Source organism: Bubalus bubalis, chromosome X (genome assembly GCF_019923935.1).
Source record: "Bubalus bubalis isolate 160015118507 breed Murrah chromosome X, NDDB_SH_1, whole genome shotgun sequence".
NCBI classification, from domain to species: domain Eukaryota; kingdom Metazoa; phylum Chordata; class Mammalia; order Artiodactyla; family Bovidae; genus Bubalus; species Bubalus bubalis.
This window is the reverse complement of record NC_059181.1, coordinates 136,530,170-136,544,809: the sequence shown is the minus strand read 5'-3', so window position 1 is coordinate 136,544,809 and position 14,640 is coordinate 136,530,170. Positions and strand designations below refer to the sequence as shown.

The 14,640-nt window shown below is 44.9% G+C and overlaps 1 long non-coding RNA gene across 5 annotated transcripts in view; it reads left to right on the top strand.

Annotated features, from left to right (window-relative positions):
• Positions 1-14,640, top strand: part of LOC123332051 — a 142,021-nt gene that overhangs the window by 32,153 nt on the left and 95,228 nt on the right. The gene's annotated exons all lie outside the window — the stretch shown is intronic.

The following is a 14,640-nucleotide window of genomic DNA, read 5'->3' as shown; positions in this document are numbered from 1 at the left end:
GCCAAAGTACTGGAGTTTCAGCTTTAGCATCATTCCTTCCAAGGAAATCCCAGGGCTGATCTCCTTCAGAATGGACTGGTTGGATCTCCTTGCACTCCAAGGGACTCTCAAGAGTCTTCTCCAACACCACAGTTCAGAAGCATCAATTCTTCGGCGCTCAGCCTTCTTCACAGTCCAACTCTCACATCCATACATGACCACAGGAAAAACCATAGCCTTGACTAGATGAACCTTTGTTGGCAAAGTAATGTCTCTCCTTTTGAATATGCTATCTAGGTTGGTCATAACTTTCCTTCCAAGGAGTAAGCATCTTTTAAATTCATGGCTGCAGTCACCATCTGCAGTGATTTTTGGAGCCACTTTATTATTTAGAAAAATAAAGTCTGACACTGTTTCCACTGTTTCCCCATCTGTTTCCCATGAAGTGGTGGGACTGGATGCCATGATCTTCGTTTTCTGAATGTTGAGCTTTAAGCCAACTTTTTCACTCTCGACTTTCACTTTCATCAAGAGGCTTTTGAGTTCCTCTTCACTTTCTGCCATAAGGGTGGTGTCATCTGCATATCTGAGGTTATTGATATTTCTCCTGGAAATCTTGATTCCAGCTTGTGTTTCTTCCAGCCCAGCATTTCTCATGATGTACTCTGCATATAAGTTAAATAAACAGGGTGACAATATACAGTATTGCATATTGACATACTCCTTTTCGTATTTGGAACCAGTCTGTTGTTCCATGTCCAGTTCTAACTGTTGCTTCCTGACCTGCATACAAATTTCTCAAAGAGGCAGATCAGGTGGTCTGGTGTTCCCATCTCTTTCAGAATTTTCCACAGTTCATTGTGATCCACACAGTCAAAGGCTTTGGCATAGTCAATAAAGCAGAAATAGATGTTTTTCTGGAACTCTCTTGCTTTTTCCATGATCCAGCGGATGTTGGCAATTTGATCTCGGGTTCCTCTGCCTTTTCTAAAACCAGCTTGACCATATGGACGTTCACGGATCACATATTGCTGAAGCCTGGCTTGGAGAATTTTAAGCATTACTTTCCTAGCGTGTGAGATGAGTGCAATTGTGCGGTAGTTTGAGCATTCTTTGGCATTGCCTTTCTTTGGGATTGGAAAAAAACCTGACCATTTCCAGTCCTGTGGCCACTGCTGAGTTTTCCAAATTTGCTGGCATATTGAGTGCAGCACTTTCACAGCATCATCTTTCAGGATTTGAAATAGCTCAACTGGAATTTCATCACCTCCACTAGCTTTGTTCGTAGAGATGCTTTCTAAGGCCCGCTTGATGTCACATTCCAGGATATCTGGCTCTAGGTCAGTGATCACACCATTGTGATTATCTGGGTCATGAAGTTCTTTTTTGTACAGTTCTTCTGTGTATTCTTGCCACCTCTTCTTAATATCTTCTGCTTCTGTTAGGTCCATACCATTTCTGTCCTTTATCGAGCCCATCTTTGCATGAAATGTTCCTTTGGTATCTCTGATTTTCTTGAAGAGATCTCTAGTCTTTCCCATTCTGTTGTTTTCCTCTATTTCTTTGCATTGATTGCTGAAGAAGGCTTTCTTATCTCTTCTTGCTATTCTTTGGAACTCTGCATTCAGATGCTTATATCTTTCCTTTTCTCCTCTGCTTTTTGCTTCTCTTCTTTTCACAGCTATTTTAAGGCCTCCCCAGACAGCCATTTTGCTTTTTTGCATTTCTTTTCCATGGGGATGATCCTGATCCCTGTCTCCTATACAATGTCACGAACCTCATTCCATAGCTCATCAGGCACTCTATCAGATCTAGGCCCTTAAATCTATTTCTCACTTCTACTGTATAATCATAAGGGATTTGATTTAGGTCATACCTGAATGGACTAGTGGTTTTCCCTACTTTCTTCACTTTAAGTCTGAATTTGGCAATAAGGAGTTCATGGTCTGAGCCACAGTCAGCTCCTAGTCTTGTTTTTGCTGACTGTATAGAGGTTCTCTATCTTTGGCTGCAAAGAATATAATCAATCTGATTTTGGTGTTGACCATCTGGTGATGTCCATGTATAGAGTCTTCTCTTGTGTTGTTGGAAGAGGGTGTTTGTTATCACCAGTGCATTTTCTTGGTAAAACTCTATTAGTCTTTGCCCTGCTTCATTCCGTATTCCAAGGCCAAATTTGCCTGTTACTCCAGGTGTTTCTTGACTTCCTACTTTTGCCTTCCAGTCCCCTATAATGAAAAGGACATCTGTTTTGGGTGTTAGTTCTAAAAGGGTTTGTAGGTCTTCATAGAACCGTTCAACTTCAGCTTCTTCAGCATTACTGGTTGGGGCACAGACTTGGATTACTGTGATATTGAATGGTTTGCCTTGGAAACGAACAGAGATCATTCTGTCGTTTTTGAGATTGCATCCAAGTACTGCATTTCGGAGTCTCTTGTTGACCATGATGGCTACTCCATTTCTTCTGAGGGATTCCTGGCCGCAGTAGTAGATATAATGGTCATCTGAGTTAAATTCACCCATTCCAGTCCATTTCAGTTCGCTGATTCCTAGAATGTCGACATTCACTCTGGACCACTTCCAATTTGCCTTGATTCATGGACCTGACATTCCAGGTTCCTATGCAATATTGGTCTTTACAGCATCAGACCTTGCTTCTATCACCAGTCACATCAACAGTTGGGTATTCTTTTTGCTTTGGCTCCATCCTTCATTCTTTCTGGAGTTATTTCTCCACTGATCTCCAGTAGCATAGTGGGCACCTACTGACCTGGGGAGTTTCTCTTTCAGTATCCTATCATTTTGCCTTTTCATACTGTTCATGGGGTTCTCAAGGCAAGAATACTGAAGTGGTTTGCCATTCCCTTCTCCAGTTTAGATGCTAAGTTGTGTCCAACTCTTGTGACCCCATGGACTGTGTAGCCTGCTGGCCTTCTCTGTCCATGGGAATCTCCAGGCAAGAATATTGGAGTGGGTTGCCATTTCCTACTCCAGGGAATCTTCCCAACCCAGGAATCTGCATTGCAGGCGGATACTTTACCGACTGAGCTATGAGGGAAGATGCATATTATTGTACTACAACTCAAATAATCTAGTCACTTGGTTTCGAGCCTTGGACTGCAGTCCTAGCTAAGACATATAACAGAGGAGGAATCCTCCTAAACAAAACAAAGCTGAGCCTATTAACTACTGTCATATGCTACCGATCAGTTAATGCTCATACTAGCTTGTTTTGAGGTGAGCCATTCCTCAGTCTGGGCTTTCCAGGTGGTGCTAGTGGTAAAGAACATGCCTGCCAATGCAGGAGATGTAGGAGATGTGGGTTCTATCCCTCAGGTTGGGAAGATCCCCTGGAGGAGGAAATGGCATCCTACACCAATATTCTTGCCTGGGAAATCCCATGGATAGAGGAGCCTGGAGGGCTACAGTCCATAGGGTCGGAAAGAGTTGTACATGACTCAGCATCTGAGCAACATTCCTGAGTCTAGTAAGAACCTTACCCTTCTCCCCCAGGAGTTCTGAAGCTCAATGGATCCTACTGCCTTTGTAGTCCAAGTGTTCTTAGAGTGCTTCTCTTTCATAAGGCTAATTCCCTGTAGGACCCCAGACACCAAAAATAATTCTCTTTTGGTACAAATCATGACCCCAGACCCAAACCTGAGGATCCCAGATGAAGCCACATTTAAGGCTTCAAAGACCAGTGCTGGTAAGGCTGACCAAAAACTCTGGCCTCTTAATATACTGGGTTGGCCAAAACGTTCATTTGGCTTTTTCTGCAAGATGTTGTGGGAAAACCTGAATGGACGTTTTGGCCAACCCAGTAGTGTTTTAGTTCCCCCAAAAACCACTCTCTGTGTTTATCCCCTAAGTTTTCCAGGCCATGTTGGAGATTGGTGAGGCTAATCTGTCTTACCTGTATACCCTGCTTATCTCTAACCAATTGACAACAAACATAAGGAATTAGACGGAGATCAATGTTGTACCTTTTACCACTACTTGTTAGTGATAATAATAAAAAATTTATTAATGCTTTGCTAGATATTTTGTGTCATGTTGTCCCTTATATCAACCCTATGAAGTTGATATTAATATTCCCATTTTATACAGGAAAAGACTGAGGGATAGAAATATTAAATAGCTTATCCAAGATTACTCAGTAGATGGCAGAGCCAACGTAACAACCTCAGTGACCTAAGTCCACACATTCTATTATCCCTCTGCCAGTATCTAAAAAAAAAAACAACATTATCTGTTAAAGATGGACTGGGGGATATGGTTTAGGCATGAGAAAGAATGGGGCTTACAAATGTCCCAAATTAAGATTAGCTATAGGTTTTGAAGCTGAAGAATAGAGGACTTCTTTTGCAGTTGAGAGTCCCCAGCCAAATAGGCTTACAGAATGGAGTCTAGAAGCTGGGCAAGTGATTGAGAGAAAAGCAGACATGGCCCACATTATCTTTTCAGTGAAGTGACCTTAAACTTTTTGGTTTATGTTGCTCAATTAATGTTTGCGATTTCTACTTTGTGGGATTCTAATACTGTTCCTTCTTTAACACAGGAGCAGTAGCCTCCCCTTCGCCCCTTTCAGGGAGACAGGAGGCAAGATCTAGTTGATGCAAAGGGGATGTTACAGAGTGGATACCCCAGGCATGTTGACTGTGTCCTATTTAAATGTACAAGACAAAGCATTTCTCCTCCATCTTCCAGAATCTCTCTCTCAGCACATCTTGCTAACTGCTCTGATTTGCAGTGCTTCAGCCTCACCTATTTTGGTTCTCTGTCCTGTCTCTTGTGGAAGAAGGACAAGACAATAAGAAAGTAATGTTGAGTAGATGCCAAGAAGAAAATAAAACATGGTAACAGGTTACAGAATGGCTGAGGGACTGGGAAATATTGGTAGAAAAGCCATCAGAAAAGGAGGTGACATTTGGGCTGAAACCTGAGTGGTGGCCAGGAAAAGATATAGGAGAAGAGGGTCCCAGATGGGAGGAAGAGCAGGTGCACAGACTCGGGCCTGGGAACGAGTTGGCAAGTCTGAAGAACGTAAAGAAGGTCAGTGTGGATGGAGCTAGTGATGGGGTGGGGGCAGTGAGCGTATGAGGTGATGTTGGAGAAGCAGGTGGAGTCTAGGTCATTCGGGGCCTCATGGACCAGGATACGCAGCTTGGATTGTGTTCCAAGAACAGTGGGAAGTCCCTGCTGGCTTCACCAGTTGGCTTCTGCGGTTTGCCTTTGGGGCCTCTGTGTACCTCATCCTGCTTCTTTCTAGAGTGAATGATGCCCAGTTTTCCCTGTCCCAGGGGAATGCTTGGATCTCGGGTGGTCTAGAACCATCCATTCTGTGCTGTCACTGCCCCTTCCCAGTTTCACCTCCCTCTGTCCAGGCTCTGAGTGAGAACCCCTCATCATTCTTAACAGAGGGGCACAGCTGGAACTGGGGGATCAGATCAGAAAAAGACACCCCCTCTGAGATGGAAAACAACAGGAATCTTCTTGGAGTGGATCAGTGCCATTTCTTGTAGCAGCATCTCAAGACAGGAGTGAATGCGTAGCTGCGGGTGTGATCATGTCCAGTGCCAGGCAGGGCAGTGTTCCCAGGAAGGTGTCCACCTCGGAGGGAATTCACAGCACAGACTCTGCAGACAGCATCCATCATTTCAGCCTGTGCTTCACGAGGAGATAGCAGGATGATGGAAGCTTTGGCTGTCTAAGAAGGAGTTTTGAAAAAGGTGCTAGAGACTGAGACTTCTCCATGTGTCCAGGGCACAGAGACTATGTGTGGGGCTCTGAGTCCTTAGAAAAACAGTATCAGTAGTATAGTAAGGATTTGTTTTTGGTTCCACTGGAGTGGGGTAAAACTGCCTGTAGAACTCTCTAGCTCCTCTTTTTCAAATTCTATGTGCACCAAACTGCCATCTTATTGCCAAGCATGACTACTTCAATTGTATCATGTTCTCTGGTTCACAAAATGTTTTTCAGATATCCTAAAAAAAAAAATGGTAAGTGGTAAACACTATACAGATTAGAAAACTCAGGCCCAAAGAATCAAGTTACATGAAGCCATGAACCTAGATTTAAATGGATGTAGTTTATCTTTATTTTCTCATCTTTTGAGTTGTTTAATGAGTTCACTTTCCTTCCTGGAGAGTAGGCTAGTGGGCCCAAGTATTCCGGCTGTTAGGTCTATCCCACCATCTGTCCCTCTAAGTTGGTGGTCCAGGTTATCGGTCTGTTTATTTCAGTTTGGCTACTGTGAACTGGTCCCTGGAAGCTGGGGAGGTTGACAGAACAAAGGTGCTGTAGAGTGCCAAACCCTGGATTGTGGTGACCACACCAAGGTGCAGACACACTCATAAGGCCTGGCTGGAAAATAGTCTGCTGACCTTTCCCATACTCTAAACAAGATCATTCTGCTGTTTCCACTTGGTTTTCAAGCTGCTTGAGAAAGAGCAAACAACTCTTAACTTCACTTAGCCCTTTTGCCAGCTGGAGATGCAGCATGGCATGGGGAGCTGATTAAAATGAGGTGGTGCTTTATAAACCAGAAGCCAATTGACCTTAACTGTGTTTCTTCCAGCTTTTATATGTCACTGCTGAAGCTGTAGGTAAGTGATTTGCTGGTCTCAGCTCTGGAGAGGTTTTATATATTGTTCATGTGGTCATAATTCTCACCCATTTTCCTTTCATACTTCTCAGTTAGGGGAATAATTACTGCCTTGGGTTCCTGCTTTTGGGGTATTATTATGTGATTCATTGAAAAGCCAAATCTGTCTGTCCTTCTTTCTTCCTTCCTTCCTTTCTCCTTTTAACATCTCTTTGTTTAGAAGAAAGAAATCAATTTTTGAATTGATTTCAAATTGCATTTGAATTTGGAAAATTAAAACAGATGAACAGCAAAATACCATTATTTTTAGAGCTCATAAGACAAAGCCTGGCTGACTAGGGGTTTTGACTATTGGTTCTTATAACAAATGGCTCCTTTAAGATGGCACCAAAGTCAATACTAATGGTTATTATGATTAAGTACAGCTCCCTTGGCGTCAGTTTCCTGCTCTCTGGCCTCCCTCCCTTCCCTGCAGTACACACACATGGACTCTGTAAAGCCAAACGTCCCTGAGATGCACAAGGCCAAGGAGAGAAAGTTTGTAGCTGCCCCTTCTACCTCCTTTTGTCTTCCTTCTGCCTAACGACTCAGTGTATTAGCTCTACCAGGGCCCTCACTTCAGTTGCCCCCTCCCCTTGGCTTGCACTCACCCTCTAAATGTCATCTGAGCTTAAAGCGTTTCAGGACATTTTAAGATTCTCCTTCCATCTCCCCTTTTCTTGAGATCATCTATCCTGGGCCCACCTTTTTAAGGAGTCTGCTCTCTGCCAGGTAACCATGAGGTCAAATGCTTACAGTAAAGTTTCATAATGGTTTTCAATGTATTTTATGTCTGAGATAGCATTCAGCCAAGAGTATGACTGGTTTGATTTTTTCAGGAGATTTTGTGGTGGATGTCCTCGAGAAAGCAGAGATACTTCTTTAGGTGCCTCACATAATAATTCATGTTTGTACAGGACTCAACATTGTACCAATTACTTTCACATTCATTTTCGTTTTTTCTTCCAAAGAGTATTGTGAGGTAGGTGAAGTTATTTTTTCATATAAAAATGAAGAAACTGAGGCTCAAAGATTAGGCAGTTTGTCTGATGTTATGCAGCTAGTAAATGGCTAAGCTAACAGTGGGACCCAGATCACTTGATGTGAAATTCCCTGGGTTTTTGGCTTTGCTACACTGTCTCATAATCATTTATCTCAATTTTTGAGAACTAATTTTGCATGGTCCTATGGGGATACAGTGAATGAAACAGACATAGTCATATCTTCACTGGAGCTTATTATGTTCAAGTATATGGAAACAGACAAAATGCAGGTAAATATATTTTTTAAGTTGCAAATGAAAGAAGCCAGAGGTAAAGAATATCTGTGGAGGAGCTTCTCTACATAGGTCTCTTTGGAGTCAGATGACATTTAGGCTGAGGCCTGGGAATCAAGAAAAAGCTAGTAAGGAGGGGTGGAATCCAGGCAGAGGATGTGTAAAGAGGCCTCGAGGCATATTCATAGCATACAAAGGGTGGCTGCGCGCCTTCCATGTCCTCAGGAGCCACGTTTTGTACACGCATTTAGAGCTTGATGCAGTCTCTTCAGGCATTATAACACCATCATGTCAACCACATATACCAGTTCCCTTACACACTGGGGGCTCATTTGCTTTTTTACTTTAAGAAGGACCTTTAGCAACTAGGCTGACTTTTTTTCCTCACTAAAACTTCACAAGGTTTGCTGTTGAATTTGGGCATTTCTCCCAAGCTGCATCTCTAGCCTCACCTGTCATTTTTACAGATACTGTGTCCCAAGTATGAGATTGTGGTTGGTGCAGGCAAACCCATCTTCACTATTGGAGACACACCTCATGAAGGCTGCGCTGACATGGGGCCAAAAGGATGTGACCAGCTGGAATTTTGTGTGTATGAAAACCAGCATAGTGAAAAACAGATTTGTGTGTTCTGGGTTTGTAAGGAGAGGACTTGCCCATCTTTTCCCAATGGGGTTCTATCCCACTAAGATGGATGGGTGCCTTATACTTTGGAGGTGCTCGATATGGTGATAGTGCATGGATATTAGGTTACCTGTCTCCCTGACTCACTCACTGGTAGCCTTCCTTTCCAGATATTTCTAAACCACATTTTTTGTTAAACTTAAATTTTAGATTTTTAACATTTAAAAAAATTGTTTTGGCTGCACACCATGTGGGAGCATAGTTACCCAACCAGGAATCGAACCCATGCCCCCTGCATTGGACGTGCAGAGTCTTAACCACTGGACCTCCAGGGAAGTCCCTAAACCACTCATTTAATTAAGCTTCAGTTGTGTGCCCCTCCTTGTACCAGGCCTTGTGGTATATGCAGAAGTATCACTATCATGGTTCCTGCCTTTGAGGAGGCTGTAGTCTAAAGTAGACAAAATATAAATACTTTTGACTAATAGAAAAGTCAAATATCCTTTAAAATGCGAGGTGTTGGCATAGACAGGTGCAGTTGGAGTTCAGGAAAGAAGTGGGCACTTCTGGAAGCTGTCTGATTGGACAAGAGGTTTGATGAGTGGTAGGAGTTGGATTTTTAGAGAGCAAATACCAAAGGACATCCCAGGAGGGCAGTGGTGCTGTGCCCTAGTTACAATTGGCTCTTTGGACGTGGGGTCCTTATTGCTGCATGTGCGACTAACTCACAGATACAGATGGTTGCAGGAGGGAGATGTACCTGCTGTTGTGCTGAGACAGCCCCAAGGCAAGAAGTGAGAAGTGCTCTTGGTTTCCATTTTACTCATCCTCCTCAGGTTCTAAATTCCATTTTGAGACTTTCCTTTTCCACTGCAGTATTTTTGGGGCTTCCCTGGTGGCTCAGATGCTAAAGAATCCGCCTGCATTGCAGCAGTCGCAGGTTCAATCCCTGAGTCGGGAACACAACTCACTCTTGTGTTCTTGCCTGGAGAATTCTATGGACAGAGGAGCCTGGCGTCTACAGTCCAGAGGGTCGCAAAGAGTCCGACACGACTGAGCGACTGACACTTTTAACTTTCCCACTTCATGGATGCCCTGAAAGTTTGTTTGTGCTGACATTAACCTAGATACAATGATGGGTGCTGGGGTTGTGTGTATGTTGGAGGAAAGATGTGCTTGGCATTGAAGCAGATCACTTTCTTGACAGTGGATGTTTCCCAAGGATGTCCATGAACTTTATCCTTCAGTAGTGGCCCTGGTCTGAGCAGAGGGGTGGAATTGGAATGAACATGATTCATGTTGGGGTTGGGGAGGGGACAGTCACGGGTACAGAAACTTGGAGCGCAACTGAGAACACTACCCAGAAGCCTTAGAGCCTGCCACCAACACCATGGGGCTGCAGAAGGAGCAGCGATGTGGTCCACACTCGCACAAACCATCTGGATAGTGTGGCTGCAGACAGTGCACAAATGGAAACAGCGTCAGATGGCAGGAGCAGCAGACATATTCCATGTAGCTCCATAGGAAATCTAGGGAGGCAGATGGGGATGGGGTAAGAGGATGGCCTTTTAACCACGAGAGCTGTTCAACAGCAGAAGGCCTGCCACGTCATGGCGTGCAGAGCTTCCTCCCGTTAGAGGTGTTCAAAGGTGGGTTGCTTCTCTGCCAGGATGTTGTGATCCAGTGTAGTTGGCGTGCCTGCAAACCTCCTTTGCCTCCCTCCCTGAGTCTGGGAATTTGCAGCTCCATGCCTTTTCAGTGACCTTGCACTTGGAGGACCATGTAAGCCACCCGCCGTGACAGCCAAGGCTGGAGCAGCAGGTTGGAAGGGCACAGTAGACTCAGAATGAGTCCCCCAGCTCCGCAGCGGGGCCTGTGTCTGGTCGGGAAGAAAGGCGGCACCGCCTGGGATGCTCCAGGGCTGCTCTGGGAAAGTGGTTTCAGTCTCTGCCCTTCATAGGCAAGTGTCAGCCAATCGTGTGGCTAGTCGGCTCACCCTGGGAGGTGCCTTTATGACCAAAGCTCCAGGAAGCCCTAGAACTAAAACATAGCCTGAGGGAATCAGCTGCCGGTTTGGCTCTACAAACCTTCTCATCTAGCTAATGAGGAAGGCATGATGGAAAGCGGTGGAGGAAAATTAAAAAAAACAGAGGAGGCAGCTCAGAGCCTAGCAACCTCCCACCCACTCTGCTAAAAGCTGAGGCCTGGGCCCCACACTCCTGGGAGGAAAAGGAGACTCAGAACACTGGATTGAGTCTTCAGAACTGAAATCTGGGTACCCCCGCCCCAAGCTTGGAAAGATTCTTCTTAATGGTCTTTGGGGACTAGGGGTCTGTGGAAAGCAAAAAATTCTTCCCAGCCCTTTGCTAATCTGCAGTGAAATTCATGGCACTAGGCTGTCTGAGCTCCCTTAAAGGAAGATAAGCTCTTACTCAAGTGTGCTAGAGGTCTCCAGAGGCATGGTAAGGAGGCTGAGAAGCCAGAAAGGTCTGTTTCTTGCTGATGCAGTTTTTAGCCAAGGTCTGGTTCTGCACCAGGTCTAAAGGAATGATCCCAATGATTCATATTCATGGCTGGTCCAGTTTAAAATTTCCATCACTGACAGAAACCTCAAGGGACTCACTTGGGGCTTAAGTGGGGAACTGGACTCTGAAATCACTCTGAAAGCAAGGGATCTGACATTTATCAAGATCCTGCTATATATCTGACTTAAAGGTTGGGTATATCCTGGCCCATCTGAGCAATAATTTATACCTTTCTGGCTCTGCCATTTGTCACACATTTGCTTTCCTTCATGCTCCACATGCTCTTGGGGAGGATGTGTTTGGTATGTATGTCTGAAGTACGATGGCCTTCTATGTGCCCTCAAGAGTAAACTGCCTCAGAGCTTGACTTCCAACAACCAAGTGCTTTGGCTTGAGCAGTCGATGGGGTCTGCTTTGGCCTCAGTTTCTCTGGCAGGGGATCTTATAGATCAGTGCCCCAGCCTTTTTGGTACCAAGGACCAGTTTCGCAGAAGGCAATTTTTCCATGGACCAGGAAAGGGGGTGTGATTCAAGAGTGTTACAGTTATTGTGCACTTTATTGCTGACCTAATGCCACCGCTGATCTGACGGGTGCTGGTGCACTGCCTGGAGGTTGGGTGAAAGTGAAAGCGTTAGTCACTCAGTCGTGTCCGACTCTCTGCAACCCCATGGACTGTAGCCTACCAGGCTCCTCTGTCCATGGGATTCTCCAGGCAAGAGGACTGGAGTGGGTTGCCATGCCCTTTTCCAGGGGATCTTCCCAAACCAGGCATCAGACTTGGGTCTCCTGCAATGTGGGCAGATACTTTACCATCTGAGCCACCAGCTAAGCCTGGAGGTTGGGGACCCTTGTTATAAATTGCCAGGGCATCCAAGATCATTTTGGAATTGTTCTGGACCTCTGAGGTCTGCCTCTGCTCCAGCTGACTTGGGATAATGCTTTTATTTACTCCTAAATAAAGGGACTTGACAGGGTACCTGCTCAGGGCCAGGTGTGGCCCCGTGAGCTCTTGCAGCAGCTCTTAAAACTTCAGTGTGTCCTGGGAAGTGCACACGTGCACAGCTGCAGTTTTGTTAAACTTTTTGCAGGATTTCAAAATCCAAGGCTCCAAAGACTCTGACACGTACACCCCCTTGGCATCTTCATCATTTGGGACTCTCCCTTTTCTCTCCTTTTTTCTCCTTGCTGAAATATGTTTCTAATCTTCTAACACATCGGTGTTTCCTGCTTCAGTGGTCCCGGCGGAGTCACTCATTCTGTATTTAATGTATTCTGCGCTTTAAATGGGCCTGTTAATTACTCCCTCCTCACTCTGAATTTACTAATTTATTGATCAAATTTATTTTTGTGTGTGTGAGTTTTATTTTCTATGTGCAAAGAATTTATTTGGATCGATTGTATTGACGCCCCCCCACCCTCCCCTGCCTCCCAGGATACTTTCCCAAACTTTAATTAAGTCTCTGGGAAGTCTTTTTGCTTAAAGAGGAGCCTCTTGCTTCCTCCTTTTGTGAGGATGAATAGCAATCTGAAGACTCTGGTCTAAGGGGAGTTGCACCACATTCTCAAGCAGGTGGATAGCTGAAAGGGTAATTAGAGTAGAGAACTAGGGCAGGGGCTCTTGAAAGTGTGGTCCCCAGACCAGGTGCCTCAGAACCACCTGGAAACTAGTTAGAAAAGCAGATTCCTAGACTCCATTTTAGAGCTACTGAATTGGAAACTCTGGGGGTGGGGCCCAACAATCTGTGTTTTAACATGTCCTTCAGGGGATTCTGACACCTACTAGAAATGGACAACCAAGGCCCTAGGGCAGGGTTTCTCAAGCGAGGCGCTACTGACATTTTGAGCCAAATGATTCTTTGTTGTGGGGCTGTCCTGCGTGCACTCTGCCATTCAGCTGCCCGCTGCCCTCTGATCACTGGATGCCCCAGTGGCATCCCCTAGTTGCGACAACTAAAAATGTCTCCAGACACTGCCAAATGTCACCAGGGAGACAAATCATTCCCATTTGTGGGCCACTGAACTAAGGGTTCAAATCACTCACCTTTCCTCTCTAGAACTGTTTCTTTATTTCACTTGGGGGTGTACATATGACATAAAGTAACTAAGAGTAAGTCTGAACCTCATGGCCTCTAGCATGCTGCCTCATTTAATGTTTCATATGTATATTTCCTATCCCCAAATATTCTGTCTTATTCTAGGCAGATAATAAGCTCAATGCCTGATTTGTTTTAACAATTCATTTAGTCACCCAGGATTAATGCCCCAGCTCCTGGCCTTGGTACAAAATCTAACTTTTCCAAAGAGTGATCTGATTTTTCCTGTCCCCCAGAGAGTGAGTTGGTAGTGGATTTAGACAGTGGCATCACTCAGGAGGGGAGTGGGGGAGGAGGGCAGTAGCAGAAGCTGCTGCCTACCCCTCCCTGCTAAGAGCACCCTAAATACCTAAGTGCCCTTTCAAGGAGAATAGAAGGGACTTACAATTTGGCCTGGAATTAATGGTTTCGGCTGAATGAATTTACCTCTGGACAGAAGTCTTCCTTTCTGCTCCAACTTCCTTCCTCTTTGCGAATCTTGCTCTCTTTCATAACAGGTCCATGGCAGGCTTGTCTTCACTCCCCTAACCTGAATGACTTCATTTCCACTCCTTGTGAAGCATGAAAGCAAATTTAGTTGCTCAGTTGTGTCCAACTCTTTGCAACCCCATGAACTGTAGCCCACTGGACTCCTCTGTCCATGGGATTTTCCAGGCAAGAATATACTGGAATGTGTAGCCATTCTCTTCTCCAGGGGATCTTCCCAATCCAGAGATCAAACCCACATCTCCTGTGTCTCCAGCATTGGCAGGCAGATTCTTTACCTGCTGAGTCATTGGGAAAGCCATTGTGAAAGCATAGCCATTGGTCAAGCATAGCTGTTAGTACAGAGAGGGCCAGAATGCAGACTGAAAGAGGCACTGGATGCATGGTCATGCCACTGTCAACTCCAGCATCTACCAGTCAGAGGGGCAGTCATGAGAACTTGCTTCCCACTGCAGAAATGGGCCAGAACACTTCTCTTTTTTCCAAAGGCCAATCTGGGCGATGGAGTATCTGCCTGTTAGCAGTACCCACAAGCCCACAGGGCATTCTCCCCCCCACTGAGGCCAGGTGGCCAATGAAGAGGCAGCCAGTTGTGGACTTTCCATGGTGCCAATCTAGCTGGGCCCTAAAATGTGACTGGGATAAACCAGCAGTGTAGTGCTAATTTCTTAAGGTTTTCATTCTTGGCTTCACGTAAGTAGGGACATACAAATTGGTTCTGCTCCTTTCAAAGTAGACAACATCCTTGCATGAAAATGAAAAAACCCAAACAAAGACCACCACCGCAAACTTGCTTTACAGTCAGTCAGTTGGCAGAAATGTTGAGCCCTAATCAGTGCAGGTAATAGCAACAGAAGATGTGCTGACCAAACTTGAATCCCTTTCATATGACTCTTAAGAATTTGTTTGGTTCAGAAATTTGAAAAAGGAAAAATGGAGAGTGAGAATGAAGTAGAAAACATGCTGCTATGATAGCCTTGGCACCCGGCATAATCAGTGACTCTTTTTTATTA